This window comes from Protobothrops mucrosquamatus, unplaced genomic scaffold, assembly GCF_001527695.2.
Source record: "Protobothrops mucrosquamatus isolate PMUCROS unplaced genomic scaffold, P.Mucros_1.0 scaffold_258, whole genome shotgun sequence".
Lineage (NCBI taxonomy): Eukaryota > Metazoa > Chordata > Lepidosauria > Squamata > Viperidae > Protobothrops > Protobothrops mucrosquamatus.
In genome coordinates this window covers 460,416-467,640 of record NW_015386334.1, presented here as the reverse complement: position 1 = coordinate 467,640, position 7,225 = coordinate 460,416, and positions in this window count along the sequence as shown.

Genomic DNA, 7,225 nt, shown 5'->3' with positions numbered 1-7,225 from the left:
TGACTTTCTTTTAAAAAGGAACAATTGGAGGACAATTAAGATCAGAACCATGGCGTGATTGAATTCACACAATGCAATATATCCTAATGCCAGATTAAGAGAATACAACTGCTGTGTTCACATAAGAGTCAAGACTATTTTTAAGTTCAGTGGTACAGCATCTGCCACAAAAAGTTCCACGTTTAATTGCAGGCATATTCAAAAAGGTCTGGAAAAAGATTTCTATCGCTAATTGTAGAAAAAAGGTACTCAACATTTTTGGAATCAGTGTAACAATTGGCCTTTAAATAATATGCTGGCAGGGGGAGGGAACACATTCCCAAAAGTTGACTAAATATGACTTCATTTCATTTATTAATGCAGTTAATATTATATTCTGTACAATTTAATCATTTCCTTAGGGATCCTAAGAAGTCCTGGGATCCATGGTTTTGGCTTTCTAGTGTATTTAATAGAGAAAAAGGAAACCAATGGTCTGATTGAATTATTTCAGCCACATCACCATCCATTCCATTTGCAGATCATTCCAAGAAAAAAAGCTTTCATTTTATCATGACGCTATTCTAGAAAGCCTTACAAAGTATATTATCTGAATAATTCCTAATATTGGATGTTGAATTGGGAGAAATGAAGTTGGAATACAGAACCATAGCAGGCAGTTTGTCCTATGAAAAATCAAACACCCCCAAACCCAGTTCGTCAGGACATGAGTTTTATCTGCACCTGAACCACAAGAAGGAATAAAAATGGCTTTCAACAATGGAATAGGAAACTACTTTTTAGGATTTTGTGTCATGGTGGTACTATTGTGCTTTCAGAGCTGGTTGATCAGTCAGAGTGGATACAACAGCAGAGGGACAATAAAATTGATGTACGATAAAACTTAGTACAAGACAATGCCTTATCTCTCCTTTCCAACAGAGGCATTGCATGTTAAGTTATCCAATTGTCTTAGATCTGCTGAGTTATTCAGTGTATCTACCAAACCAAGTTGAGCCTTTGCTAAAGCATGCCTAGGTCAGATGTTTCTCTTCTTGAGTTGTCAGGTATGTACAATCAAGAGGAAGAGACAAGAGCAGAATTCTATCATATTGCAATATGTACACAGCAGCAATATGTCCATGTTGCTAAAACCTGTAAGCAAGATGGATATTTTAGGAGAGGACGTGTCCCAAACTATGATATCATAGCAACTATAACATGTAATCCAATCTCTACATTTTTAGCTGAAAATGTCTAAAACCAAGCTAAACTTACAGAGGAAATAAAAGTTAAAGAGGCAAATATTTAAATTCTTCTTAATCCTTCTTGAGCTATATTAATAAATCAAATCTCTAGCTACACACCACTGATCCCACAATTCATCACTTTCAGACTTGAGAACAATGGCCAGCCCAAATTTGGGCAGATCTCAAGGGCAAAGACAGTCTGGAACAACAGGAGTTTCCCTTTGCCTGTATGGGGTAGCTTAGCTCAATGAGTATTAGTAAAAAAAAAAAATGCTCTTCTTTTGCAGATTCAAGGCAAAAATTTACACAATTGTCCTTATTATCTTAGATTCAAGGCTAAGTTCTCAAATTGTGTGATTTAAATTTGCAGAGTTTTATTTTTGTTTTGCATGTAGGTGTTAGGTACATGGATTTCCAACTTTAGGGAGATGTCCAAGTAGAAAAAAAAGTGTTTGAACAGAGGGCTATATTTTGATCCTGTTTATTCTCTGTTAGATATTTTTCTTCACTAGAGATGCTCGCTCTTTAGAACAATGTTTCAAATATATCTGTCTCCTTTTTTGCAATAAATTCGGCAGTGACCAAAAAAAATCTAGCTAACCTGATTCTTAGATGCAATGTATTTTAATCTGATGATATATTGTTTCAAGAAAATGAACATCAATCGCCTTAGATGTATAGTGTAACTGTTTTTCGTTTCCAGGTGAACATACATTCAGTAATGTTTTATTTTTATAATATGTAATTTGTTTTCAAGAACTCAGTAGCTAGAAAATAAAAGTACTTGCATCCCAAAGCTGTGTGCAACTAGTGCCACAAAAGTTGCTGCTCAATTGCATTTTCTTAAAAGACAGAAGAAAATTATTATTTATATGGGGACATTCTCATTAATAAAGGAAAAGGCTTCCTTTGCATATAGCCTATAGGTATTGTAGTTTGCTTTTCTGCTACCCAATAGTCTACTCATGCATCCTCCAGTAGTTAACCCATAGATAACTTGCTGCAAAATTACAATCCAAATTGTTTTTGTTACCCCAACATGTGTAGACTGAAACCACAAAAATAAGTAGGTCTTAGTAAGAACAGCTTTAAGTGCTACATGTCAAATAGCATGTAATGGCAGTTAAGGCAAAAAGGGGGGAAAAGAATCACTGTGCAAAGAAAACAAATAGAAATATGTTACTCCCAGATGTTGCTTTGTTTAAAGATAAACAAGTCTTCAAGAAGCCCCTTTGGTCTCCACCTGCAGAACAGAAAAAGAATTCAGTTTATATATAAGGATGAAATGTATGCATTCTGAAGGAAAGTGTAGCTCAGTGAATTTTATGCAACTTCCCTCTGGGTTGCCTCATGCATCAGTTTTTGATCAAGTATTTACACCAATGATGTGCAATATATGGTCTTTCGGTTATTCCTGATCCTCAAGAATACTGTTATGACCAACCAAACTGAGAAATGGTTCTGTTGTGAGGCAAGTGAAGAATTTTAATTATAATCTAAACCCAGGGTCTGCCTTGTGGATTTCTGCCCAAATCATGGTTTCTCATGTCAAGTGAAAGGGGGAGTATGCATATTAAATGTTACTTCACTTCACTTTAGGGGTCACCCAGGTGTATCAGAAACAGGTATATGAGCAAATCTCCTATAAGAACTGTGGATAGGGGAGGCAACTGAGGAAAGATTTAGCCTCTCCAACCTCACCTGAAATGGCTGTGATCCCAATTAAGACACCCTGCATCTTTTCTTCTTTAACAAAAATGCCTGGCAGTCAGCACTACCAAGGCTGCTGGTAATATTCTGCCAGGTCATCTGGCACAACATCTATGATTAAGTCTGTTAACAACAATTAACACTAAAGATACCTGGGTGTGTTGCATCAATGCTCCTCCAATTCATGAATTCTAGCAAACAAAATCAGTGGTACGGAATGATTTAAATTAAAATCCTGCAAAAAAAAATTGTTCCCTCTGTAGCCAGATGGTAGTAGCAGCTGCCTGGCCTGGCCTGAGCTGGGAAATGAATTAGGGTTGGGCTTGTTTAGTACTTGGACAGGAGGCCACCAGTTAATTTCAGGGCAGTTGGCTTGTCTGGAAGGACAAACCAAATCAAAACACTCTGGAAGGATGCAGTGTTAAACATCTTCTGTATTCTTGCCAAAATCTTTGCAAATCTGTCACTGGGAGGATAGTGCAACACTAGGCCATATTTTCCTTTTTAAAAGAGCTGCTGCAGCTTTTTTCACTCATCGCTGATGTTTCTTGGATTGTTTCCATAACAGAAAATTATAGCAGAATCCAATCCTTATAGTGGCAAGAGAAAGAATTGTTGGCACAATGATGCATTGTATCATATTCTTTGCTCTCTGAGTTTTGTGGCTGTTTGTTAATAGAAAAAACAGAATAAAGGTGTATAAATGAAGGGCTGGGGAATTAAAACTGGGGTTGCCAGACTGTTCCATTGATGCCATAAAAAATAATAAAGTCTCTTGCTTGCTCTCTCTTTATAGCATCAAGATTCTTCATGGAGCAACAGAGACAGGCAATTAATTGCAAGAAGGAGTCTGCATGATTCTTGATTCACCTTTTATTGTCAAATAAATCAGGCATTCCAAATGTATCATACATCTAAACATGTCCACACTGCTGTTGACTTGTAGACTCATCCAACAGAATCCTGGATGACAAAGAAGATGCCCAATTCTCGTGTTTGTCATGATTGTGCTTCAAATTGTAATGTATTTGTGTGTATGTAACAGAATGACTGATTTTATTAGATTCATATTTTGACATTCCTCCAGGAACTTAAGATGACTTAATGGTGATTTGATCCCCATTACAGCAACCTTGTGAAGGAGGTTGAATGGCTTCTGTGGCTGAGGGTGAATTTGAATTGAATGAGAAATTGTTATAATTCAATCTACAGATTACTTTCTTTTACTCCCTGATGTACGGTACTTAGTCCTTTCCCTTTCACCTTTGGAGTATCATTGGAAAAATATTACTATTCACCATTATAAACCCAGAGTCTATTGGAGTTGGATGGCTATAAATGTGAATAAATAAATTAATCATAACTGCTGAAAGAGCATGTCATTTTTCTGTTTTATCTTATTTATTTTTAAGTAGCTCACAAAAGGAGTGAGGCTAACTATGATCTTCACTCTTCTCCTTGGTTTAAACTGAACCATCTACACATCTGGTAACTTCTTGATTAATGCATTGACTGAAGCATTTAATTATTTATTCCAAGGGCTGGAATTAAGGGCACTTACACAGCCACTATTTTCACTCCTTTCCTATTTGGCAGCAGAGTCATTCTACCATATTCTTGTCTCAAGGACCATCAGTATTCCTTTCAGCTAGCCAAAGAGGGCTCAAAGAGCAGCAGCCAGCAGGCACTCCATCCCTGTCCACATTCCTCTTTACCAGGCTTGCTTTTCACAGCTAGAAAATGTGGGGGAACACCACTGTGGGGGAGAGTGACAAACCCATCCCTTTAAGCACCTGGGAAATAATGGATAGAATTCCTGCTAATAGAAAACCACCTGCCCTGAAGTTCTGCTGGAAACATGTTCAGCAGCTTGTCCTCTGAACAGGTGCTGAGGTGTCAATTAATTAGTTCTTGGGTTCCCTATTGTGGGGACATAGGTATGTTGGGGCAATGCCAATCTGAGATCTATCCAGCTTATGGAAGGGGCCTAACAGAATAGAGTCACCATGGTGCATAGCACATATTTTGCCACTGTAGTTCTGATAGAACAGGTTTACTAACCTTTTGAAGTGCAAATCTGCAATTGTAAAACTAGATGACCAGAAAGACAATAGCAGGACAAGCTAAATGAGTAAATGCATCACAGGATATGTTTGTCATCCTCATATTGCTTGGAAACTACTTTTGTCTCTTGCTTCATACAGAGTGAAGAGGAATGCAGTTTCTCTGGCCCAATTCACAATATAATGATTGTACATAAATGTTTCACGATAGTGCTAAATAAAACCAAATGGATAGATCTGGGCAGGATAAATGTATATGTTCCTATGTATCTCTTATATAATTAAAAGAGTCAATAAAAGCTGGATTGACAAATCATACTCAGCCGTTATCTTAGATATGGTTTGGTGAGTAAGCTGCAGTCACTGTGATAGGCTTATCCATAATTAACCGGACCAGGATTCATTAATTCAGCCCAGGTTTCTGAATCCATATGGTACTAAGTCATGATAACTATACTGTATGTGCTGTGTTCATACAACACTTGAGGCTAAATATGCCTAGTTTGCAGTTCAGGGTGCCAAGTAAACACAATGTAAAGCTGAGTTCACAAATTATTTTAATTTATGAAATGGAATGTAAATGTAGCAAATCCATAATAAAGCTGAACAAGGCATGTTGTAGCTTAATGTAATATGTGGGTTTATCTCTTGTGTAGAAAGTTTGCACCTAGAAAGATAATCTTAATGGATGCCTACCTATAGAATTATCTGCCCAAGAAACAATAAAGCAGCCCTCTCAGCATCTCTAATTGTAACTTTTTTTTACTATACCCTTAAGCCAGACTTAATGGTTATTAACTTATTTATGGAATCATTATCTCCCACTAACATTGCATATATTTCTTCTTAACTATTGTTCATACCTTTAAATAGTTTTATGTTAGTAACAGATCTTCATGGTAGGAACTATGCATTTAAAATACTGCAACTATATAGTGTTCTCAGAAAATTTCCAGCGTTATTCAAAATCGTCAGTTTTCCAGCAGATGTTGCAAGAGTAAAACTCATCCTTTGATTTCCTATACAGCTGTGGTTTACATATTCCAGTTCTTCCTGACATTACAGCTCAGTTAAAAGTTGGTGAACCATGTAATGTTCTGATGTCATCGTGTTCAATAACTGACTTCTGATTAAATAGGATTATCTATGTAGATAATTTAGAAACCTGGGCAAAATTGACAACTTTTTCCATAAACAAAATTGGAAAATATCCAGATTGCGATTTTTAACTAAATTAATCAAAATAACAGAAATGTGCTCAAAACTTCTGCACATTCTACAGATACTTAAAAAATGAGTTAGTGGTGTGTTCATATTTAGCTTCTACCCTATTTAATGCCAAGCACCCAGTTAACCCATAAAACCCTTTTTGGAATATCAGATTTCTGGGTACAAATCTAAGCATTTGACTCTTTGTTTTTGAGCTCATTCTTTCCGTCACAGGGTCCAAAGGAATGCAATCTGTCCAGATGCCAGTACTTCTTAGGAAACAGGAATAGAGCAGCTTAAAGAGTTTATTCATTAAAGAGAGAGTTAGGAAGAAATAGGAAAACACAGGGGATACTTAAAGCTGTATTGGTAGTCAGCAGGATCACATGGGTAGTGAAACTAGAAAAATACGTTATAAAAGATCAAGCTGTTTGTCTATCAAACAGATTGTTGGCTTTTATTATTAGTAATGGATGTTCAGATCTTCAAGACAGTTTGTTCCTGTCACAAGATACCTAGTCTATTTTAATATTTCATGTGCAAAAAATGAACAAAAAGCAGGATATAAGTCAACCAATTACACAGACAGACTGAATTACCCTCTCTTTTACTATGTATCCTGTTCTTCTGAAAGCTTTGATAGCTTGATAGCTCCAGATGAGTTAGGACTGCAGTGCTGACTGGGAATTTTGGGAGCTGCTGTTTTAACTCATCTGGAGGGTGTTAGGTTGAAGAATGACGGGCACTAATTCTAATGGCCCCAATTTAAGATTGTTGAACCTTTACTTAGCCCCTCCTAATAGACATATGTAGGTAAGTTTCAAGTTCAAGTTTCAAGTTTCAAGTTTATTGCATTTATATCCCGCCCTTCTCCTAGTGGACTCAGGGCGGCTTACAGCCAATTAAAAACAGAACAATCGATACAAATCTACAAAATTTAAAATCAATTAAAAGATATATTCAATAGGCCTATTCTTATTTTAAAATTAATTAGAAACCAATTTAAAATGTCCC